Source organism: Rana temporaria, chromosome 2, assembly GCF_905171775.1.
Source record: "Rana temporaria chromosome 2, aRanTem1.1, whole genome shotgun sequence".
Lineage (NCBI taxonomy): Eukaryota > Metazoa > Chordata > Amphibia > Anura > Ranidae > Rana > Rana temporaria.
In genome coordinates, this window is record NC_053490.1 from 353201959 (window position 1) to 353227879 (window position 25921).

General features: G+C 46.5%; 1 protein-coding gene and 1 long non-coding RNA gene across 3 annotated transcripts in view; one reads left to right on the forward strand and one right to left on the reverse strand.

Moving 5' to 3' along the window:
* REN (renin) overlaps nucleotides 1–25921 on the reverse strand; it is a 1297145-nt gene that overhangs the window by 1101036 nt on the left and 170188 nt on the right. The window lies entirely within an intron of this gene.
* Nucleotides 7874–15998, forward strand: LOC120927131. 2 transcript variants are annotated; one of them, XR_005747037.1, is made up of 3 exons: nucleotides 7874–8009; nucleotides 15172–15437; nucleotides 15552–15998. It is a non-coding gene; the product is annotated as an uncharacterized LOC120927131 (long non-coding RNA). The 2 variants fall into 2 exon arrangements; XR_005747038.1 differs by lacking the exon at nucleotides 7874–8009 and adding an exon at nucleotides 13236–14646.

Consider the following 25921-nt stretch of genomic DNA (forward strand, 5'->3'; position numbering starts at 1 on the left):
TTACTTCTTCTAATGATTCTTTTGGTCTTATTCATTTGCTCTTGCTCCCTTAATTTAGGTCAGACCACCTTTTCCTGAGCTGTTCTTTGGACCTGCGCACCCCAAATTTCTGGCGGAGACTACTCACCACTTTCTCCATGATTTGGGCCTTGAGCTTGTTGGGATATTTGTAAGGGCCATGTTTCCCATCATAGTCCTCCCTCCTTATTATGGCCACCATCTCCTCAAAGGCCATATTTGAGGCCTTGTACCTCCTGCTCTGGGTTCTGGTGTGTGCTTCTTCCGCCTGGCCTTACTCCTGGCTTGAGTTTGCCATATTATGCATGTCCTTCATGATGTTTCTCATTAAACGAGCGAGAAGGGGCGGGGAAAGTACTAGATCGAACGTCAGGGGCGGGGAAACGTGCAGAGCTTCACGCATGCGCAGTGTATAAAGGGATACCACATGAGTAAAACAGCATTCACAGTCTGTGGAAGAAGGCAGAAGAAACGACTGTGTCATACGACGGTACGTAACTTGATTTTGGACTTTATTATTAGTGATCAGTGGATGAGGGAGAAATCTTATTAGTAGTAGAGGCTTGACTGACATTAGGTTTTTATATTTAATTTTGACTTGCAGAAATAATAGATGCCTTCAAAGACCCTGAATTCTTCACAGAATTTGTGCAGAGGTGGAAGGATCTGCCTATACTGTGGCAAACTAAAAACATACAAAATAAAAACAAAGGGCCAGATTCAGGTACATCTGCGGCGGCGTAACGTATCGCAAGTTTTACGGGCAAGTGATTGATTCACAAAGCGGCGTAGCGTAAATCCCTCCGGCGCAAGCCCACCTAATTCAAATGATCCGGGTAGGGGGCGTGGATCATTTAAATTAGGCGCGTTCCCGCGCCGAACGTACTGCGCATGCTACGTTTTGAAATTTCCCGCCGTGCTTTGCGCGAAATGATGTTGCACCGACGTCATTTTTTGAACGTCGACGTGAATTATGTCCCCTTTTTTGTAAGAATCAATTTTTAGAAATATATTTTTTTTTCACTAATTTTATATTTTGGGTAAAGGCCCCCCGCTTCTCAATTTCAGGCGGCAGCAACCCCCCTGCTCCAGGGGGCCCATGTCTGAAGCTGTGTAAGAGGCCCCATAATTCAGGATGGCAGCCCTGTGTGTAATATTTTTTGGCATTCAATTTGCACCTGTCATGATTTGAAAAATGTGTGTAATTTATGAAGACAACAAATAAAATATGTACCTTTTTTTATACACAGACAGAGCAAAGCCAGGAGGAGGCAGAGCCCACAGTGAGCCAGGAGGAGGCAGGCCTCACAGGGAGCCAGGGGGAGGCAGGCCCCACAGGGAGCCAGGGGGAGGCAGCCCCTACTGCAAGACAGGAGGTGGCAGAGCCCACTGGGAGCCAGGGGGAGGCAGGCCCCGGGGGGAGACAGGAGGCACGTCGACGTGATACCATCTCACGGATTCCTCCTCTCCGCACTCCCACGAAAAGGGCCAGGAGGCTTCTCCAAATGGAGGTGGAGACCCAGGCCCTGCTTCGTGAGGCAACTGCGGCCCTCTGAGAGCAACCCAGAGAAGAAGAGGGTTTTGCAGCGCTCATCGCTGCCAAGCACCATAATGGAGCGGGGCCAGCGTGTGCGCTGTGAAACCATCATCTTTAAGGCCATAAGCATCGCCTCACTGGGGCAGCTCGATGAAGACACCGACATTGTGCGGATCACTCCTCCTGTCCTTGCTGCTCCTCCTGCTCCTAGTCCTGCTCCTGCTCCTCCTCTTCCTGAGCCTGCTCTGGGTCTTACTCCTGGCACAAGCTCGCCTCAAGGAACCCAGCCTCCAAGGACTCGGTCTGCAGGGAAGACTGCAGGGAAGACTGCAGGGAAGAAGACTACCAAGTCCAAGCGTTGAGATGGTGCCCCTAATGGTCTAATTTTTTGGCTCACAGCCTTGCTTGTTTTCTTTGGGGACCCTTGTCGGTACATATGCAAGCACGCTCTCCAGTGCTGCCTTCCTTGGCTTCTTTGTTTTTATTAAGTTTGTTTTTAGTTTGCCATCAGTCTTTAATTGCTTTTATTTTGATTATACCAGAATAAATGTTTTTTTGGTTTGCTGACAAAATGTGACCATGTGTTTTTCTTTAAAATAGAGAGATCGGTAGTGAGTAGGCAGAGACATTACTAAAAATAACATTTTCAAATTAACAAGGGGACACTAACCTCCTTGTGGGTAAATTAGAATAAATAATTATGGAAAAAACAGGAAAATACTGTGCTGAAAAACGCACCTATAAATAATAATCTAACTAAGCGGCAACAACAAAGTGTTATACACACAATAGCAATGTAAGGAAAAAGAGAAGATGTTGCGCGGGGGTATTGCATAGTATTGCGCCGGGGGAAGAATAAATAATTATGTTGTTGTGGTAACTTAACACACTCCAAAAAAAATTAAAAAAATGTAAAGCAGTCTAAAATATTATCAAATTAATTACCAAAAAAGAAGAGCTACATTAAAATATTAAAAATATGCATTAATATTTTTAGATGGAGATCTGGCTAAAAAAAGGAAAAAAATAAAAAAAACATTAGATAACAATAAATAATAAAGTAAAACGCTTGTCATAACTATGTAACAATATCAGCAGCAAAAAATGAGGATTAGTGTAGCATTAAAAAGAAGAAAAGAATGCGCTGCATTTCACAATGCAATAATTTCAAGAATGTGCTTACTCCATTCTGAATGGTAGTTTTACCAGAACGAGCGCCCCCGTCTCAGAACTTGCTTCTGAGCATGCGCAGGTTTTTTACGTCGTTTTAGCCCACACACGATAATTTTTTACAACACGAAAAACGACATTTTGAAAAACTACATGAAAAAATGCACCATGTTCGTGTTTTTTTTTGCTCGTTTTTCAGAAGCCGAAAAATGACATTTAAAAAAAAAAATAGTTTTTTTCATGCCGAAAAGTGATCGTGTGTACTTGGCATTATATACACCTTCCCGCCCAGACCAATTTTTAGCTTTCAGCGCTGTTGCATTTTGAATGACAATTGCGCGGTCATGCTACACTGTACCCAAACAAAATTTTTATCATTTTGTACCCACAAATAGAGCTTTCTTTTGGTGGTATTTGATCACCTCTGGGATTTTTATTTTCTGCAAAAAAAATAAAAAAATGACCGAATATTTTGAAAAAAATAGTTTTTTTGTTTCTGTTATAAATTTTTTTAAATAAGTATGTTTTCTCCTTCACTGATGGGCACTGATGGTACTGCACTGACGGGCACTGATAAGGTGGCACTGATGGGCACCGATGAGGTGGCACTGATGTGGTGGCATTGATGGGCACTAATATGCGGCACTGATGGGCGGAACGGATGGGCACTGATAGGCGGCAGCCAGACCTCGTAGATCCAGCGGTGGAGGGGAGTGGCCACACCTCTCCTCTCAAGGAGGTGGTGGAGGAGTCGGTGGACCTTGGGCAGATAGGCCTCATTATAGAGGAGTCCAGTGTTCTGCCTGGGCCCTCTCACAACCCCCCCCATCAGGGGAAGCCCCTCTGTGTCAGGCACCAGCAGGGGAACCCCCTCAAGGGGCTCACCCTACACCCGCTCGCAAGCGTCTTCTGCCCCTAGGAAGACTAGGGGTGTACCTCTAAGTGTCCAGGACCAACTAGCCCTGGACCAGGGCCAGCAGACCCGGCATATGGGGGAGTTAGCCAAGCACCTGCAGCGGGTGGCAGAAAACACTGCCCAGATTTATGACGCAGTGCAGGATGGCAATGCCAATAGTGCAGCAGTGGTCACCTGCATTGGGGAGCTGCAGGCCACCACTGAACCTAGTGGCAGAGGTTCAAACCCTTACTGAGGCCATCCACGCCAACACGGCTGCCATCCAGGAGGTGGGGAGGCAGAGGCAGCGCAACCAGCGGCATAACTTCACCCGCCAGCTGAGGATGCAGGCCCAGACTAACCACTTCCTGAGCCGAATTGCCGTGGCCTTGGAGGGCAGGCAGCCATCACCTGCCAGGAGTGGCACAAACGGGGATGAGCCACCTCCAGATGTCCCACCCCCCACCCCAGGCTCCCCCCAGGCAGCTGAGGAGCCAGAGAGCTGCCACCAGGCGCAGCCCCCGTCAGCCCAAATGAGTGGCTTTATTATTTTTGGACTCAGGAGTTGAGTTTTTTTTTGAATGCTCAGGTCATGAGCCTTTTTTTTTTTTTTTTAAGCACACGGTGAGGAGTGCTGGCTACAGTGTGACTGGTGTGTGAATGTGGGGGTGACACTCCTGCCAGCAAAGTGGTGTCACCCTCGTTAGTCTGGGAGAAATTATTCCCACGACCGTGTGAATGTGGTATTGTGATAGATTATAATAATATGCCTATTTTTAAGTTAACCACTTAACCACCACTAGCCGTAAAATAACGGCTGCAGGGTGGTTCCTTAACTGGGGGTGGACGTTCTATAACGTCCTCCCGGAGTTGCGCTCCCGCGCGCGCCCCATTTGATGACGCCGGTTCCTCCCTCCTCTCTCTGTACCGATCGGTACAGTGTGAGAGGGGGAGCACGGGTGTCAGCAGCGCTGTGGAGGGATCTGTGACTATTGCAGTCACAGATCCATCCATCCCTGCTCAGCCATCCCTGCAACCCCCTGCCCCAATACTGTGCAATACCCCCAGCAATACTCTTCCTTCCCTGTCAGTACTCTGCAATACCCACGCGCAATACTCTGCAATACCCACGCGCAATACTCTGCAATACCCCCGCGCAATACTCTGCAATACCCCCGCGCAATACTCTGCAATACCCACGCGCAATACTCTGCAATACCCACGCGCAATACTCTGCAATACCCATGCGCAATACTCTGCAATACCCACGCGCAATACTCAGCAAAACCCACGCGCAATACTCTACAATACCCTGGCGCAATACTCTGCAATACCCCCACGCAATACTCTGCAATACCCCCGCGCAATACTCTGCAATACCCCGCACCAATACTCTGCAATACCCCGCACCAATACTCTGCAATACCCACGCACAATACTCTGCAATACTCACACACCAATACTCTGCAATACCCCCGCACAATACTCTGCAATACCCACGCACCAATACTCTGCAATACCCACGGACCAATACTCTGCAATACCCACGCACCAATACTCTGCAATACCCACGCACCAATTCTCTGCAATACCCACGCACCAATACTCTGCAATACCCGGAAAATGGGGAAAAAAATGCGTTTTAACCACTTCCCGCCCGCCGGACATCATATAACGTCCTTGACTTTGTGCAGGGATATCTGAATGATGCCTGCAGCTACAGGCATCATTCAGATATCATCTTTTTCAGCCAGCGATTCCCTACACCATAAGAATGATCATGGCAGCTGTTCCACCTCTTGATCGTTCTTACGGGAGGCGAAAGGGGACGTCCCCCCTCCCTTCGCCCTCTGGTGCTTCCGACTCACCGCTACGATCGAAGCCAGGATCGTTTATTTTTTTTCAGGCTTCCCAGCCTAGAGGTGAGATGTGGGATCTTATTGACCCCATATCTCACTGTAAAGAGGACCTGTCATGCTATATTCCTATTACAAGGGATGTTTACATTCCTTGTAATAGGAATAAAAGTGATCAAAACATTTATTTTTGGGGAAAAACGTGTCAAACTAAAATAAATAAAGTAAAATGAACAATAAAAAAATAAATAAAAAATTAAAGCGCCCCTGTTCCCATGTGCTCGTATACAGAAGCGACCGCACACGTAAGTCCCGCCCACATATGAAAACGGTGTTCAAACTACACATGTGAGGTATCGCTACGAACGTTAGAGCGAGAGCAATAATTTTGGCCCTAGACCTCTTCTCCAACTAAAAAGATGTAACCAGTAAAAATATTTAAAGCGTCACCTATGGGGATTTTTAAGTAGGGAAGTTTGGCGCCATTCCACAAGCGTGTGCAATTTTGAAGGGTGACATGTTGGGTATCTATTGACTCGGCGTAACTTTATCTTTCATATTATGCAAAAACATTGGGCTAACTTTAATGTTTTTTTTTTTTTTAAAAGCACAAAACTGTTTTATTTCCCAAAAAAACGCATTCGAAAAAATGCTGTGCAAATACCATGCGCAATAAAAAGTTGCAACGACCGCCATTGTATTCTCTAGGGTCTTTGCTAAAAAAGCATATATAATGTTTTGGGGTTCTATGTAATTTTCTAGCAAATAAATGGTGATTTTTACATGTAGGAGAGGAATGTCAGAACTGGTCTGGGTGTTCCAGAACGCCTGATGGTGCTCCCTGCATGTTGGGCCTCTGTATGTGGCCATGCTGTGTAAAAGTCGCACACATGTGGTATCGCCATACTCGGGAGGAATAGCAGAATGTGTTTTGGGGTGTAATTTGTGGTATGCATATGCTGTGTGTGAGAAATAACCTGCGAATATGAACATTTTGTGAAAAAAAATAAAAATAAAAAAAAATCTTGATTTTTGCAAAGAATTGTGGGAAAAAATGACAACTTCAAAAAACTCACCATTCCTCTTTCTAAATACCTTGGAATGTCTTCTTTCCAAAAAGGGGTCATTTAGGGGGTATTTGTACTTTTCTGGCATGTTAGGGTCTCAAGAAATGAGATAGGACGTCAGTACTTCAGGTGTGATCAAATTTATAAATTTTCAGATATTGGCACCATAGCTTGTGGACCCTATAACTTTCACCCAGACTAAATAATATCCAAATTTTTTTGTTGTTACCAAAGATATGTAGCAGTATACATTTTAGGCCAAATTTATGAAGAACATGTTTTTTTTTGCTAAATTTTATAATAGAAATGAAGAAAAATTAATTTTTTTACAAAATTTTCATTCTTTTTTCATTTATAGCGAAAAAAATAAAAAACGCAGAGGTGATCAAATACCACCAAAAGAAAGTTCTATTTGTTGGAAAAAAAGGACACAAATTTCATTTGGTTACAGTGTTGTATGGCTGAGTTATTGTCATTCAAAATGTGAGAGCACCGAAAGCTGAAAATTGTTCTGGTTATTAAGGGTGTTTAAGTGCCCAGTTGTCAAGTGGTTAAGTTTAATTTGTCTTATCCTTTTTATATTATCTTAATTTCTTTTTTATGAAGTTATATTGTTTTTTATATTAATTATATGCATCTGTGAAATATATGTATCACAACAAGTGTTTATTTTCCTTAAAGAGTTTATATCAGGAATGATATATGATGGTTTTTAAAGTTATGAATTCAGCATTATACATATGAAGGACAAAAGCTATTTGAAACCAAGAGCAGATGTCCCCCCCATCCCCCTACCACACACTCAGGGGAGCTTGTTTGAAAGGAAACCATTGACTTTTGGATGACTGAAAGAAACTTTTGAATTTTGTAACAAGAACTGTTATGCTAAATCTTCTCCTCCACCTTCTGTCTGCTTCTTGTATTCATCTGTTTGGACTAGGCAACCCTTGCAAAGTTGATCAAGAAACCCCTGTGCTTTAGTATCAAACAAAGGACTTGGACATGTGGTCACAGGAGGGGTGGGTGAGGGGAGGGTGAATGGGTGGGTCCGTGGGTGAGTGGGAGGATTAGTGGGTGTGTCTGTTTAATGTGAACCAATCAACTGTATGCCCTGTGATTTCATGAGGCTAATAAAACTGATGCTCGGCTGAAGCTCAGCCCTTTTCTCCACTCTGAAAAGCAAGAGAGCTGTGTGTGTGTGTGTGTGTGTTGTGTGTGTGTGTGTGTGTGTGTGTGTCTCTTCTTGTTACAAGAGTCTAGGCCAGTAAACCACGCAGGACAGGACAGGAGACAGGACAGGACAGGACAGGACAGGACAGGACAGGAGACAGGAAATCAATCTTTGACAATTGGCGCCCATCGTGTTTATTTTGAACTCAAGCAGGACTGCGCTGATCGGCAAGGAGCTGGCTGAGAATTGAGGGACCGTCTAACATTGAATAGGGCGTCATGAACCCCTAAACACGGTAAGTGCGAGTTTTTGACTCCCTGCATTGTGTTGATTTAAATTTAGACACCCTCTGTTTCCATACAGCTTGTCTGCAAATTCCTAGCCTTTGCAAAGACAGTATTTATTCTTGTCCAAAACTTTTTTAAAGAAAAAAGAGAACCCGTCGGCTTGCACTGCTTTGCTGTGATATTTGTCCTGTCGTTCATGTTGTTCTGTGTTCATTTGAATATGGCCTTTTCTTTTAGTCGAGGTCTGTAGGAGGCGAGTGGAATAATCCCCCTCTTCGTAGGTTTGGGGGTGCACTTAGCTAAGTGGAGCTAAGAGTTTTTTTGGTGGGGTTGACTTAACTAAGAGAGTTAAGGTTGCTTGGCTAAGAGGAGAGGGGGTTGTCTTTTGGGTGTTGTCTTGGCTAAGGGAGTTAAGAGGTTTATTGGATTTGGTTTGTGTGTTCTTGTGGTACACATTCTAAATCTCTTTTATTTTATTACTTGGGGTTAGGGGTTATAGTTTTGCAGACAGACTCACTGAAAATGGCTGTATTCAGATTGTGTGTTGTTTAATGTTGTATTAATGTTATCCTAACTGCTTATTGTTATTTGTGTGCTATAACCTGTTATGCCTAAGGTTGCTCTGTCTTTTATGCTTTTCTCCATAGGACAGACATCCGACCCCTCTTTTGCTGCACGTAATTCCTTCTCAAAGACTTTCTTTCTTTCTCTTTCATCGCCCCCCCACCAGCAGCTTCAAATCCCCCCTCCCTTTTCTCTTCATATTAACCCTCTCCTTGCTGCCTAGTTTGCCAATTCTTTCAAAGAAAGAAACCTTTTTTTTTTCTCTTCTTCTCTCTTCTCCCCTTCTTCCCGCCTGTTTCTTTTAAACCCCTGCGCTGCCACCCACACCCCTCTTCCCCCTTCCTTCTCTTCATATTAACCCCCCCCCCCTTTAACTCTTTGGTTCAATGAGAAGTGCTTAATTAATTCTCTCTCTTTCTCTCTAAGCATACTTAACTTTTCTCTTTTTATGCTGGAAAACAATGTGTTTGACTGAATAGAAATCTATCAAACTTACGTCCTCTTTCCTTTTTCCTGCCTACTTCTAACTAATATGATGCCTCGCAACCTCACCCCTTCTCTTCATATTAACCCTCTCCTTGCCAGTCTGGAGGGAACACGTGGTTAATTAATTACTTTTTTTTTCAGAGACGCACGCTGGTTGCTCTTTCTTTCTGCATATATATATCTGTAAATGTATCTGGCTTTTCTTGTTGCTGACTTTTGTTTTTAATCTACAGCAGTTTGAATTTTTTTTCCCCCTCCATTTTCTTTTTTTCTTGTTTATCCCTCCGCTGACACCCCCCCCCCCTCCTCTCCTCTCCTCTCCTCCATTTTTCTTTATTTTTCCCACCTTTTTATTGTTCATCCCTCCGCTTACACCCCCCCTCCTCTCCTCTACTCCATTTTTCTTTATTTTTCCCACCTTTTCTTGTTTATCCCTCCGCTGACACCCCCCCTCCTCTCCCCCATTTTTCTTTATTTTTCCCGCCTTTTCTTGTTCATCCCTCCGCTGACACCCCCCTCCTCTCCTCTCCTCTCCTCTCCTCTCCTCCATTTTTCTTTATTTTTCCCGCCTTTTCGTGTTTATTCCTCTGCTGACACCCCCCCCCTCCTCTCCTCCGTTTTTCTTTATTTTTCCCTCCCTTTTTTTTTGTTCACCCCTTCACTGCTGCCCTCTCCTCTTCTTTACCTTAGTTACTTCCCTCTCTTTCTTTTTAACATTCTCTCCTGTTTTGCATAATTCATATTTCTGTTGGGGAGCTAGATTTTAGCCCATTTCTGGTGCATTACCTAAGGGAGGGTTAAGCATGGGCTCCCAACTTACTAGGCCAGCTGAGGGTACACTAGCCTATGACCTTGTGCTTCAGCGGGAGGGTCAGCAGGGTGTAAAAGGCTAATTGTGGCAGCCGCCTTCAACCAGAACACTGGAGGGTCTTGTTAATTGAAAAGAAGGGCTTGTTAGCTAATAGTAATTTGTTTTCAGCAGCGGAAGCTTGGCTAAGTGTTGCACGAGGTCTGATGGATGAGGGGTGGGTGGAACAGGAAGTACAGAATAAGGAGGGGCTGATGTATGTATATCACAAAGGTAAAATCATGCCCCCTCCCTATGAGGGTGGCTCCAACTGGGCGTGTAAGGAATGTGGGAGGTCCGGACTCCCACATCCTGACCACCCTGGGCTCTGCCACGAATGCAGTTGTAAGTCGGAGGACCTCCCCCAGAAGTCCTCCCCCTTGCAAACAGGCCCACCTCCTGTCTCACAACCCCCCAACCCACACCTCTCTATCCCCTATGTCCAGTATTGAACATAGATGGCAGCTTTTACTGCCCACCGGCCGTCGTCCCGGTGATGCCTGCAGTATCGGACTCAATGGCTCAGCCATCCGCTGCCTCCGCTCAATACGCTCCAGTATCAGGGCCCCTTCAGTCTACCCCTGCTAGGGCACTAGTCCCTCCTGCAGCACTACCGCCCCCACCCCCCAGCCAAGCCCTCAGCCTACCTTCCTATGACCCAGCAGGTTCTGATTGGGAAGGTCCTGATGAGAGGTGTAGAACCCAGGGCCTGCAGGACCAGATAACCTGGAATTCGGGGGCCCGGCCGTATGCTGCCAGACGCTCCGCTCAGGTATGCCTCCTTTTCCCCCTCGCAAGCATCCACCCTAGTAGTTTCGCTCCCTGACCCCGAGTTACATCCTATGCCATTTTATCGTAGAATTGCACAGATCCAAAAGACGTACTCGTCGGCATGGAAGAATTTAGCTAGCTTGTGTGAAATTAAAGCAGGAGATGCATACTGGCCCATAATGGAGAAACATTTTAATAATGCCCGGCTAGAGAGCGAGGTCTCATATTACTCAGGGGTTGTGTTTTGTGAACAGCTACAGGACTGGGCTAGGGGTAAATTAGCAGATCAGGCCACTAGCATTCAGGATGTGACGCAAGACCCGACGGAGTCAGTGGAAAAGTTTTATATGAGACTCACTCTTTACTGATCTAGGATTCTCTTTACATACCAAAGCCCATTATCAAATGCTATCAAGTGCTTTCGTTGCAGGTTTGAAAGAACCGATACGGAAGGGACTGATAGTGGCCCGTCCAGAATATAGGACATTAGCCTTAGATGCCTTATTGCCTGTTGCTAAAGGTCTAGAAGTACAACACCCACTCCAAGAGGTGACACCCTTGATAACTGTGACTTCCACCCTGGAAATGTCTGGGACTCCCACCCAACCAATGCCTGTGACTTCCGCCCCGGCAATGACTGTGTCTCCCACCCAACCAATGACTGTGACACCCAACCCGCCACTGGCTGTGGCTCCCAGCCAGTCCCGAAGACCCCAGGTTACTTGCTTTAATTGTGGGAATCTGGGTCACTACCAGAGGAACTGTAGGGCCCCCAGACGGTTTAGCCGTGACCCCCCCAGTATGACCGTGGGTATGATTGAAACCAGGACTCCATATATGGTCAGTACCCGGACTCCAGGTATGGTCAGTACCCGGACTCCAGGTATGATCAGTACCCGGACTCCAGGTATGATCAATACCCTGACTCCAGGTATGACCAGCGCCCGAATGCCAGGGATTTCCCTCCTCCTCCCCGAGGGGAGCGGCCTCAACCTGTCGCACAGGATGACGGCAACCCTGTGTCCTCTGCCTCCTCCCCTTCCCTTCCAATAATGGCCGCCACAACTCGGTCAGGGGCAGGTCCTCTAGCGAACATTTTGATTCCTATAGAGGGCCGCCCCACCAAATTTATTGTGGACACAGGTGCTTGTCGTAGTGTCATTCGGGAGGCAGAAATCCCTGACCCCTACTACTTATCCTCTATAGATGTGTCCTGTGTGGGTGTGGACGGTCAGTCTCGGTCCAGCCCCCTCACAAGACCTCTACAGGTTGGTACTACCCCCGCATTGTTGGCAAGATTTGTGGTTTCGAACACCTGTCCCCTCAATCTCTTGGAGGCGGATGTTCTTTCCAGGCTTCAGGCCTCCATTTTGTATAATGCTGATGGGTCCATCTCCGTGTCCACAGCCCTGAGTGAGGGTGACACGTCAGCATTATGTTCCCTCCCCATCCTGATGGCCCTGCAGGTTTCATCAACCCCTATCCCTGACCATTTCCTTGATCAAATACCTTCCTGCCTCTGGTCCACTGGCCCGGATGATGTAGGTAGGTTGTCAGTTCCCCCGGTAGTAGTCCTTCTCAAACCAGGAGCTGTTCTTCCCAGAAGGGCACAATACCCCCTCAAACCTGTCCAGACTCAGGCGATTACTGAGCAAATTGAAGTTTTGTTGGGGAATGGTGCCCTGATACCCTGTACTTCCCCTTGCAATACCCATTTGTTTCCTATTAAAAAGAAGACCCCCAAGGGTCACCCGGATAAGTTTCAGTTGGTACAGGATCTTAGAGCAGTGAATGAGGCCACCGTTTTGGAGACACCACTTGTCCCCAATCCGCACACTCTTCTGTCAGGGGTTCCCCCATCTGCAAAGATTTTCACTGTCATCGATTTGGCAAATGCCTTCTTTAGTGTGCCATTGGACTCCTCCTGCCAGTACTTGTTTGCATTTACCCACACCTCAAAACAGTATACCTGGGCTGTTCTCCCTCAAGGCGCACAGAACTCGCCCAACCAGTTTACCAAGGCCATGTCCCTCATCCTCTCCAACTGGGCTAACCCCCACCCGGACCTGGTTGTGGTTCTCCAATATGTGGATGACTTGCTCGTCTGTGCCCCCTCTCAGGAAACAGCGGAACAATCTTCTGTGAGCCTTCTGGTGTACCTAGCTCAACAAGGATGCAAGGCCTCAAAAGAGAAATTACAGTGGTGCTCTTCCCATGTTGTCTTCCTGGGACATTGCATATCTCATGGCGCGAAGCACATTACGCAACAACGCGTTGAAGCCATCCAAGCCATTTCGCCCCCCAGTAGCGCCAAGGCCCTACATGCTTTTTTGGGACTGATCTCATATTGCAGAGCCTGGATACCTGTGGCTTCCCTTCTCATGCAGCCACTGTATGACAACCTGCCATGTGTCCCCTTTGTGCTGTCCGAAGAAGCCCTTACTAACTTTTACCTTTTAAAAAAGGCGATCAGCTCTGCTCCTGCACTCGGTCTCCCTGACTATGGAAAGCCCTTAAGCTGGTTTATTTCTTGAGACCCAGGGCCACACTTCGGGGGTGTTGACACAAAGTTATGGACTCCGTAACCGCCCGATTGGTTACTATTCTGCCCGCTGGACTCAGTTGCTAGAGGAGGCCCATCCTGTCTCCGAGCTGTTTTTGCTGCCCAGGCCCTATTGGACAAAACTTTGGATTTTGTTCTGGGTTATCCCCTACAGCTACTTGCCCCTCACGATATCTCTACCATCTTGAATCAAGTGCAGCCCAAGCATATATCCTCTGCCCGCCACCTCCGGTTACAATGCACTCTACTCCTGCCTGACAATGTCACACTGCTTCGATGCCAGCAGCTGAACCCCGCTACCCTTCTTCCTCTTGTCTCTGGACAAACAGGAAGAAGAGAACACAGACTTACCTGCTCCTACCTTGGATGAACATGAACATGATTGCTTTGAACTCATGAAGGCGGAAACCACCCATCTACCCTCTGTCCTGGATTCACCGATCCCAGATCCTCAACTCACCTTGTATGTTGATGGCTCCAGATTTGAAGATTTGTTCGGCAATTACCATACAGGATATGCGGTTACCACAGAGACTACAGTTATGAAAGCCGCCTCGCTCCCAGCATCCATGTCTGCTCAAGAGGCTGAGCTTTATGCCCTTACAGTAGCCTGCCAGCTTGCAGAAGGACGAACAGCAAACATCTATACCGATGTGCGGTATGCACTGGGCCCAAGACTTTGGGGTGATATGGAAGACTCGAGGCTTCTTGACTACAGCTGGACCTCCAGTGAAGTATGGCAAAGCAATAGATGCGCTCCTGACAGCACTCCAACTCCCTGAACAAGTAGCAATACTCAAGGTTAAAGCCCATGGAAAGAGAACCACACCAGAAGCCAGAGGAAACTACCCTACCTTGCCGATGAAACAGCAAAACAAGCAGCCATGACCCCTTTAGAGGCTCAAACCACAGACTTCGTGGGGATATACCATTCACAGCCAGAAGCCTACTCAAAAAGACTCAAACAGATGCTGCAGACCAAGAGAAAACTACATGGAATAAGATGGGAGCAGTACAGATGAATGAACTTTGCACTGTAGGAACCCACCCATGTCTCCCCAGAGCTTTGTACCCAGCTGTGGTACAGTGGGCCCATGTGCCAACCCATCTCTCAAAGACTTTGATGAACTCACTCAAAAACAAACATTATGTAGCTCCAGGAATCACTACTTTAACTAACCAGTACTGCAAGTCCTGCCACACCTGATGAAGAATTCACCTTTGATGAACTCACTTATAAACAAACATTTGATGTAATTTTCTAATACTTATTCCCTTGTTATATATTTTTCTCAGACCCCAATGCAGGCATCATCTACCCTATGCCTATCTTGGAGATCTGTGTAGTACTTATCAATTAATCAGATGATTCACTATACTAAAAGGATTCATCCCCACCATTTAGACAGCCCAGGTAAAAAAAAAAAAATATTTTTCTTTTTTTTTTTCCCTTACCCCTTTTTTTTCCCATCACACTTCTCACATTTCTCACAACATCTTCACATCACCTTATCTGTTTTATTTTTATTTTTCCTTTTATCTCATAATAAATATTTATTTATTTTGTTTTATAAATACAATTTTTTCATGTGTTTGCCATTTTTCATCCTTTTTTTTTTCTTTCACGCACTCTTTACAACAGGACTTCTGTCCCCTAGCTGTTCACTCCATCACTGCACATTCAATACCAACACCCAGAACATGTTTTCTCCATTCACTCCATTCACTCATTACTCTCTCACACACTCACCAGCACATTTTACTGAACTCCCATTCCCATTTACCCCTTTTCTCCCAGACCCTTCACTTTACACACTTTGTTTCTTTGCACGTCCCCTTTTTCGTTTTTCTTTCTCCTCCCTTTTCTTCCTTTACCTGTTGACCATCTATTTAGTATTTTGAAGGTTGTAATCCCTCCTTTATTTATATACTTTTTTAGGTTTTGCCGGGTCCGTGCTTCTCCTTTTTTGTCAGCTGGTTCTGTTTGGCTCCCCTCTATCTCCACCCCCATCACCTCTTACCCCTCCCTGCCCAGTGTAGGACCTGTAAGTGCGACCTCTCGTAGGCATGGAGGACGCCCACCTACTTGCAGCCTGGTCTTTTCCATCGACCCTCCCATTCCATGTGGTTCTCTGGGGGTGCTGTTTCTCGGTGATAGGGTCCTGTGGTGGACCCATGGTTTCAGTCTTTGACATTGATTTTTTGGTAAATATACTTACCTATGCCAATATGGCGAACAATAATTGTATAGAATTTACTGTATACATATTTGTTTGTTTTCTGTTTTAACAAATATTATTTATATGTATCTTTTTTCAGAGTTCATGTTTTCAATCATTTCCCCCTGAAGAGACCTCCATTATCAAAGGTCGAAACGCGTCAGGGTTTCTAGTACAAGTCTACTTTTTTGTTACATGAACTCACATAGTTGTATTTATCTATCTACTTTTAAATCGTATTTTGGAACTCATGTCTTGATCCCACTAGAACGCTTTTTTTCACCATGTATCTTTTTAATAAATTATTTCTTGAACTTTGGAATCCATTCTAATTTTTTGCTGCAACTCAAAGCCCCTTGGGGTACCTTTCCTTCTATCAAAATTGCTATCAGGGGTGTGCAGCACCTATAACCCACAGCTAGTATCGTTTTCCCTTTGCTAACATTTTTTTGGGTGGTTAAACACCCGCACCCCATACCCGATACTTGTGGGTTCAGGACATGAGCTGTGTATTGTACCCAACAATTCTCCCTTCTACCTCTATGAACATGCCAGAAATTTCAAACCATGAGTGCCCTTCGGAGCGACACGTGGTTTTCAAACAATAATGCTTAAATGCCTCAATCTACTTCCGTCATGGCCTTTGATCGAACATACACTTCGATCGGGGGGCGGCGACTGAAATAGGCACCCCACAAACAAGCATCCTATGTGAACACGACAAGTTCACATTTATCCTTTTTTATAATATTTATTGGCTTCATGAGGTATGATGTTGTTGTAGATTGTTGGCTAAACTCATTATCCAGTTCAGTTTTTTGTTCAATATATTTACATGTCATTACTTGCTAAGCGTTGTGGGAACCTTTTTGCGATTCCTAATTGATCACATTATTTACTTAATAACGTTGCTATTTCATCTCTACAGTAATATGCCATTCCTGGGGCCGCGGTCCGGCCGTGATCACTTTGCCGTCCAACATGCGCCCATGGCCCACGCTTGGCAGGGAGTGCTGCTTTGTTTTTTGGCTTGCCCCCATGCCTCACGGCAGGCAGGGGGGGGTGTGATGCATCAGCCTCTTTCCCCTCATTATGCTCCACAGCGGCTTCCCCGCTATATGGAGCTTCTGCCTGCCGGAGGCGTTCTGCGATCCTCCCGGACATCGCTGATATGCCGCACGCGCGGCATGCTGCGATGTTAGGTCATTTGACGACGGGAGTGACGGTGGTTGCCGGGGATTTTTCCTTCCAGAACGCCAGGGAGACCGCACAGGGGGACGCCATTCTTTGGCGGCCCACCTGATTCCTGCACATGGTGTTGGGTAGGGCTGGTGGGGAGGTGGGTGGGGTTGGGCAGATGAGGGGTTAAGCCACAGAACCTGAACACACCCAGCTACACAGACCCTCCCATATTTAACAAGCACCAGGGAGATTTCTGAACAGAGTCCACATAGTGGTTAGGACAGAGGGATGAACAGACTTTGGGTCTAAAAGTAAGTAAGGCCTGATCCCCTATATGGCCCCTCTTGGTAGTAGGTTTTCTACCTTTTCCCAGCCCGTCCCCCATCCCACTATTTGATGTAATTTTCTAATACTTATTCCCTTGTTATATATTTTTCTCAGACCCCAATGCAGGCATCATCTACCCTATGCCTATCTTGGAGATCTGTGTAGTACTTATCAATTAATCAGATGATTCACTATACTAAAAGGATTCATCCCCACCATTTAGACAGCCCAGGTAAATATTTTTTTTCTTTTTATTTATTTATTTTCCCCTTCCCCCTTTTTTTTTCCCCCATCACACTTCTCACATTTATCCCACAACATCTTCACATCACCTTATCTGTTTTATTTTTATTTTTCCTTTTATCTCATAATAAATATTTATTTATTTTGTTTTATAAATACAAATTTTTCATGTGTTTGCCATTTTTCTTTCTTTTTTTTTCTTTTTTTTTCTTTTTTTTTCTTTCACGCACTCTTTACAACAGGACTTCTGTCCCCTAGCTGTTCACTCCATCACTGCACATTCAATACCAACACCCAGAACATGTTTTCTCCATTCACTCATTACTCTCTCACACACTCACCAGCACATTTTACTGAACTCCCATTCCCATTTACCCCTTTTCTCCCAGACCCTTCACTTTACACACTTTGGGGCTGATTTACCAAGCCTTTACTCCATGACTCATGGAGTAAAAGCAAGAGTAGCAGCTGTTTTGACATTTACTATTGAAATACGCTGCTAGTGCAGTGTATTTCAATAGTTACTAAAGTGCTCAGTGCGCCCAGGAGAGGGCGCATGGTGCGCCTGATAGACCTGGCGCACGGCACATTGAAATGTAAATTGCGGGGATTCGGGCGGGGGTTTATTAGGGGGGAGGTGGGGTGATGCAGGGGAAGTGAAGTGACATGTGTTTGAATGTGTTTGGCGGGCCGAATTGAAAGTGAAAGTGTTTTTTGGAAACCGATCCCCGTACGCTTGCACAGTGCGCCTGCACCTCGGGAGGTTCATTTTCATACTGGGCATGCGTACAGGGAAATTTCAGGGATTCCCGTGCGCCTTGTCAGCGCGTACCCGGGATTGCGCTGCGTGACACGGCGCACGGGAATCTCCGAGCGGTTTTCAGCCTGCGCTGACCATGAAGGGGAACTCCGCGCCAAATTTCAAACTTGAAATCGGCGCGGGTCCCCCTCCAGGGGTACATTAGGCTCTTAGGCTTGGTCTGGAATGTGAGGGGTTAAACCCGCGCCAAAAATTGGCGCGGGGTTCCCCCCCAGATCCAAACCAAGCCCTCATCCCAAGCACGCAGTCTGGCCCAGACAGGAATGGGGGTGGGGACGAGCGAGCGCCCCCCCCCTCCTGAGCCGTACCAGACCGCATGCCCTCAACATGGGGGAGTGTGTGCTGTGGGGGAGGGGGGCACTGCCCCTCCACCCCACAGCACTCTTGTCCCCATGTCGATAGGGACAAGAGCCTCTTCCCGACAACCCTTGCCATTGGTTGTCAGGGTATGCGGGCGGGGGCTAATCGGAATCTGCGAGCCCCCTTTACTAAGGGGTCCCCCAGATGCCGCGCCCCCCACCCTATGTGAATGAGTATGGGGTACATCGTACCTCTACCCATTCACCTGGGGGAAAATGTAAAGTAAAGAAACACACCACACAGAATAAAATAATTTATTAGTCAGCTCCGGGCCCCCCCTTTCTTCTTTAGCTCTTTTAGAAGGGGGGGTTTCTTCTCTCCCGATCTTCCGCCGGGACCCTGGGCTTCGCCGATTTCTGCCGGGGGAGGGCGCCATCCCTCGGTCCTCTCCGGAGCCTTCCGCCGGGGGCCCCCACCCCATTTAAGCTCTTTTTCATTAGGGGGGGCATCCGGACTTCGGCGACTTCTGCCGGGGGATGGCGCCTATCCCCCGGTCTTTCCGGTGCCTTCCGCCAGGGCTCCGGTCCTCCTCGTCTTCTGCCGGGGGTGCGCCAACTCCCCGGTCTTTTCTCTGCTTTCTTCTCTGTTCCCTCTTCTGCCTGGCTCCCCCGCGGAGCCCAGGGCTTTCTTCTCTGTTCCCTCTTCTGCCTGTCTCCTCCGGAAGCTCAGGGCTTTCTTTCCGCTGTCTCCTTCCTTCTCTTCCATTCTCTGTTGACACGACGAGGTTCCGCGCTGACATGCCGTGTGAGCGACGGGCATCGACTTATATAGGGCAATACCACCATGTGACCTCAACCCATGTGACATCACATTCCCTGGGCATGATGGGAATGTGATGTCACATGGGTTGAGGTCACATGGTGGCATTGCCCTATATAAGTCAATGCCCACCGCTCAGACGGCATTCCAGCGCCGGACCTTGTTGTGTCAACATCGAATGGAAGAGAAGGGAGAAGACAGCGGAGACACGCCCTGAGCTCCCGGAGGAGCCAGGCAGAAGCGGAAGGCACCGCAGAAGCCCGGAGAGTGGCGCCCTCCAGCGGAAAACGACGAAGCCCGGAGCCCTCCCCCACAGGCAAGGAGGAGCCTCATGGTGAAGGGGGCTCCGGCAGAAAACAGCACGGGGGGGCTACAGCAGCACCCCCCCCGGCAGAAAACGACAAAGCCCGGAGCCCTCCCACATAGGCAAGGAGCCTCATGGAGAAGGGGGCTCCGGCAGAAAACAGCCCGGGGGGGGGCTACAGCAGCACACCCCCCAGCAGAAAACGACAAAGCCCGGAGCCCTCCCACATAGGCAAGGAGCCTCATGGCGAAGGGGGCTCCTGCAGAAAACAGCCCGGGGGGCTACTACAGCAGAACCCCCCCCCCCCGGCAGAAAACGACAAAGCCCGGAGCCCTCCCATATAGGCAAGGAGCCTCATGGCGAAGGGGGCTCCGGCAGAAAAAGGCGTAGAAGACGGTGGGTAGGTGCACCCCCCCCGCAGAAACCGACGAAGCCCGGGACCCTCCCCCATAAGCAAGAAGCTTCATGGTGAAGGGAGTCCCGGCGGAAGACGGGGGGTAGGTGCACCCCCCCGCAGAAAGCGACGAAGCCCGGGACCCTCCCCCATAAGCAAGGAGCTTCATGGTGAAGGGGGTCCTGGCGGAAGACGGCGAAGCCCGGGGCCTAATGGGGTGGTGGTGGGGGACCCCGGCAGAAGACCCCCAGCTGACTAATACATTTTTAAATGTGTGTGGTGTATTATTTTTTTACATTTTTTTCCCCAGGTGAATGGGTAGGGGTACAATGTACCCCATACTCATTCACATAGGGTGGGGGACCGGAATCTGGGGGCCCCCTTATTAAAGGGGGCTCTCAGATTCTGATAAGTCCCGCCCACATATGTAAACATCGTTCAAACCACACATGTGAGGTATTGACGCGTGCGTTTTAGCACTAGACTTTCTCTGTAGCTATAAACTGGTAACCTGAAAAATAAAAAAAAAGGTCGCCTATGGGGATTTTAAAGTACTGAATTTTGGCCCCATTCCATGAGTGTTTGCAATAGTAAAGCGTGACATGTAAGGTATCTATTTACTCGGTGTAACATCATCTTTCACATTATCACCAAAAATTGGGCTAACTTTAGTGTTTTGTTAATTTTTAACCACTTGAGCCCCAGACCATATTACTGGTCAATGACCAGGCCAGTTTTTGTGATTCGGCACTGCGTCGTTTTAACTGGTTCTCAATCAAAATCGTCCTTTTTATTCCCACAAATAGATTATTAAATGTGTGTGTTCACTTCTGACTGTAAGGACAGGGGCATTTTAATTATTATTATTTAGTTTTGTTACGTAACAATTCACTAAGACCTCCCCTTCAGGCTGGAAAGCATGAGTTCAGGAAAAAAAAAAAAAAAGCTCTCATGCCATTGCAGCTTTGTTCCTACATGTGTGATGAACTGAGTCTGCTCAGACACTTAGAAAAAATTATCCTTTCTTTTTAAAAGGTGAAAATCACTTGTATGCTCATAGAGCTTGGTTGGGTTATTACCAGGTGTAAGCACTTACAAGCTCACCCAAACTAGAGACTGAAATTTGTTCATGTGATTTCAATTGCTTCATTACTAGCACATGTTATAAAAAGCGTGGATCGATCAGTCCTCAGCTGCCCTCATAGGGGCAGGCAGGCATGCTGTTGCTAAACAAAAATGTGGTTTGTTGCATGTTTATTTTTATTTTGCCAATGGTTTTTGTTTATTTTTAAATGATGTTCACTTTGATGTATTTTTCTCTGCTGCCTTATTTCGATAAAAATTTGTGAAGATGTTGGGACGTTAAACCTATGTTTATTTTGATTTTTGAAATGTATTTTTGTTTGTGTGTGTGTGTTTGTTTGTTTGTCTTTTTTTGCTTTCCTTGTTTTGTTGACCAATAAAAATAACTTTAAAATTTTGAAGTTTTGTTTTTTGTTACTTTTTCATGCTACATATTTTGACAGCTGCAGCTGAAATAGGTTTGGGCCTAACACATTATGTGTGATTTTTGTCTAAGCTTCTTTCCTGGTGTGTAATCATGAAATGTTTGCCATGTTTATTCTCCATGACTTTAAGTCATGGAGACAAAGTGGTAAGTATTTTCTTTTTACTGCAGTGGTCCTCAGCCCTCAAGTACCCCCGACAGGACATGTTTTGTGGATTTCTCTTATCAAGAATTGCTGTCCAGACTGTCTTTTAAAGCACATGTGCAAGATGAAGGAAAACCTGCAAACATGGCCTGTGGGGGGGGGGGGGGGGTTGTTGGCGGACAGGCTTTAAGTGCTGATTTACAGCACTGTGCTTAAATCTAGCGCAAGGCAATCCTATTCTAATTGTGAGTGTTTGAGGGAAGCCAAGTGAGTGTTAGAACCCCTGCTTGTGTTTTTTTTTGGGGTTGAGCTTTGTGTCCCTTTTCTTAAAATTGGCTTCACTTCCTGTCACACAGCTGAACAGGAAGTGAGGTTAAAACCCTACCAGTGTCTTTTCTTGGGGACACAGGTCAATCTAACTAGTGTCCCCATTAAGCAAATTGCACTCCAGCACTGCTGTGTACACCCCAAATCATGGGTCTTCAAACTACGGCCCTCCAGTTGTTCAGGAACTACAATTCCCATCATGCCTAGTCATGTCTGTGAATGTCAGTGCATTACAAGGCCTCATGGGATGTGTAGTTCTACAACAGCTGGAGGGCCGTAGTTTGAGGATCCCTGCCCCAAATGATTATTTAGTAAAAGCAAAGCCACTCTGCAGTACAAGCATAGTTGCTGAAAATCAGAGAGGAAGCACTGATGGTTTTAACATCCAATCCTGTAGAAGCAAAGTTGTTTTGTTTTCTTCCTTGCTTGTCCACTTGTAGTGCAAAGTGGATTTGCCTTTAGTAAATGGACCCCAAAGTCACTAATAATTTGGGGTGTACACAGCAAAATGCTAGAGTGCAATTTACATAATGGGAAACTATTTAGATTGATCTCTGTGTCCCCAAGAAAAGATATTAGTAAGGTTTTACCCTCACTTCCTGTTTGGCTATGTGACAGGAAGTGAATGAATTTGAATTAGAAAGGGTGAAGATACCTCACAAATGTTGCCCCTATCAGGGGTGCAGACATCCCCAAAAAATGAGCAGATAATACTTATTTGCAAATTAATAATGTTTTAGTTAACATTGGGTGGTGTTTGTGGGGGGCCCTAACACACACATTCATACATATTAGCAATTCTGTATCCTGGCCTATTGGCATGGTTATATTTTCTTAGGCCTCTCAATAAAACTCTCTGAAATTTGTGCTTAAACTAGAACTATAATCAACACTTTTTATTTTCTTTATTTTTGGATAGAGTGAGGGAGGGTTATAGGCCCTGTCAGTTTATTTTGTATTATCTGTGTCCAATTGGGGAGATTTGCCTTCACTTCCTGCCCCATAGCCAAACAGGAAGTGAGAGAAAAACTATGCAAATTAAGGGAGTCCAGTAACCCCCCTCCCCCCCCCAGAACTAGTGTGTGTGTGTGTGCCCTGAAAATTCCTGGGCGGGTCATACAAAAACAGGGTGTGGCTTTGACAGGAAGGGGTGGGTCATTTTTCTATTAGGAGGTGCAGAAATGTAGTCAGGCCTAGGGCAGCACAAAACCTAAATATACTACTGCATATTAGGGCTTATTTAGACAGGATCTGATTTACAGCATGTTTTTATAGTGTGGGATGAAACCCACGCAGGCACAGGGAGAACATGCAAACTCCATGCAGATGGTGTCACGGGCAGAATTCGAACCAGCGACCCTTTTGCTGCTAGGTCAAAGTGCTATACACTACACCACTGTGCTGAACGAACATGATTTCAGCTGAAAGCATGAGATTTTTTTTTTTCCAATACCATGCTTTCCAGCCTTATTGACCCCGCCTCTCTCCATAAAGAGGACCTGTCACACACTAGTCCTATTACAAGAGATGTTTACATTCCTTGTAATAGGACTAAAAGTGATCCAAAATAAAAAAAAGTGACAAAAAAGCGCAAGAAGAAAAATATGAGGTAAAAAAAAAAATAATAAAAAAAAAATAACGCCCCTGTCCCTAGAAGCTCGCACTCAGAAGCGAATATGCATGTAAGTCCCGCCCACATATGTAAACACCATTCAAACCACACATGTGAGGTATTGACGCGTGCGTTAGAGCGAGAGCAATAATTCTAGCCCTAGACCTCCTCTGTAACTCTGAACTGGTCACCTGTAAAAAAAATCAAGCATCGCCTATGGATATTTTTTATGTCCCGAAGATTGGCGCCATTCCATGAGTGTTTGCAATATTAAAGCGTTGGTATCTATTTACTCGGGGTAACATCATCTTTCACGTTATCCATAAAAATTGGGCTAACTTTACTGTTTTGTTATTTTTTAATTCATGAACCGTGTTTTTTTTGGGGCCAAAAAAAAAAGGCGTTAGAAAAATTATTGCGCAAATACCGTTGGAAATCAAATAAAAAATGACCGCCACTTTATTCCCTAGGGTGTCTGCTAAAAAAATATAGATAATGTTTGGGGGTCCTGAGTAATTTCCCAGGAACAAAATATAATTTTTACATGGAGGAGAGAAGTGCCAGAATAGGCGCGGTATGGAAGTGGTTAAAGTGAAATAATAAAAGTGAAATATTCCTTTAAATTTCATACAGGGGGGGAGGGGTTTACACGCATGTTTCCCATGCTTAGAACTGTCCCTGTACAAGATGTCATTTCTGAAGTGAAAAAAAAAAGTAAGTTTAAAGTACTCATGGCTATAAAGAATACAGTCATTGCTCATTAAAACTAAAAAAAAAAAAAAAAATGTATGGGGGTCCCCCCAAATTAAATTACCAGGCCCTTCAGGTCTGGAATGGATATTAAGGGGAACCCCGCCGTCAAAAAAACAATGGCGTGGGGTCCCCCCAAATATCCATACCAGGCCCTTCAGGTCTGGTGTGGATTTTAAGGGGAACTCCACCCCAAATTAAAAAAAAAATGGCGTGGAGTCCCCCTTAAAATCCACACCAGACCCTTATCCGAGCACGTTGACCTGGCCGGCCGCAGAAAAGAGGGGGGGACAGAGTGCGGCCCCCCATCTTCTGAACCGCACCAGGCCACATGCCCTCAACATGGGGAGGATGTCCCCATGTTGATGGGGACAAGGGCCTCATCCCCACAACCCTTGCCCGGTGGTTAACAAAGGGGACCTCCAGATCCCGGCCACCCCCCTATGTGAAATGGTAATGGGGTACATTGTACCCCTAACCATTTTACCAAAAAAAAGTGACAAAAGTGTGAAAAATGACAGTAGCCGGTTTTTGACAATTCCTTTAATAAAATCTTCTTTCCGCGGTTCCTTCTTCTTCTTTCATTCGGGTTTCTTCCTCTGCTTCTTTCTTGGGTCTTCTCGTCCACATCTTGCCGTCTTGTCGTCTTCTCCCATCTTCTTCTCTGTCCGTCGACCTTCTCGTCCCGCATCTTCTTGATCTTCTGGGTGCTGCGCTTGAAATTGAAGATCCCGCCGTGTTCCCGCTCCTGGGACCCGCCCCCCTCTGACGCCACAGGTTAACTCATATGAAAGTCCGCGTGTGGCATATGTGCGTCAGAGGGGGCGGGGTCACATGAGTGTGACACGGCGGGAACTTCAATTGGAAGCTGCGGCGGCTTCTTCTTCTCCGGACGGCGCGCTTGAAATTGAATTCCCCCGCCGTGTGATGCTCTGTGACCCCGCCCCCTCTGACGCACATGACTTTCTAAGGAGTTTACTTGTGGCGTCAGAGGGGGGCGGGTCCCAGGAGCGGAACACGGCGGCCAATTCAAATTCAAGCGCTGCGTCCGGGGAAGAAAAAGAGGTGGACGAGAAGGCTGGCGGACCGAGAAGAAGACAGGAGAAGACACCGGGCAAGATGCGGACGAGAAGGCTGAAGGACCGACGGAGAAGATAGAAGAACACGTCGGGCAAGATGTGGACGAGAAGACCCAAGAAAGAAGCAGCGGAAGAAACCCGAATGAAAGAAGAAAAGAAGATTTTATTAAAAGATTTGTCAAAAACCGGCTACTGTCATTTTTAACACTTTGACATTTTTTTGGGGGTGAAATGGTAGAGGTACAATGTACCCCATTACCATTTCACATAGGGGGGGGGCAGGATCTGGGGGTCCCCTTTGTTAAAGGGGTCTTCCAGATTCTGATAAGCCCCCCACCCGCAGACCCCCCACAACCACCGGGCAAGGGTTGTGGGGATGAGACCCTTGTCCCCATCAACATGGGGACATCCTCCCCATGTTGAGGGCATGTGGCCTGGTGCGGTTCAGGAGAGGGGGGGCCGCACTCTGTCCCCCCCTCTTTTCTGCGGCCGGCCAGGTCAACGTGCTCGGATAAGGGTCTGGTGTGGATTTTTAGGGGTTCTCCACGACATTTTTTTTTAAATTTGGGGTGGCGTTCCCCTTAAAATCCACATCAGACCTGAAGGGCCTGGTATGGATATTTGCGGGGAACCCACGCCATTTTTTTTTGTTTTTACGGCA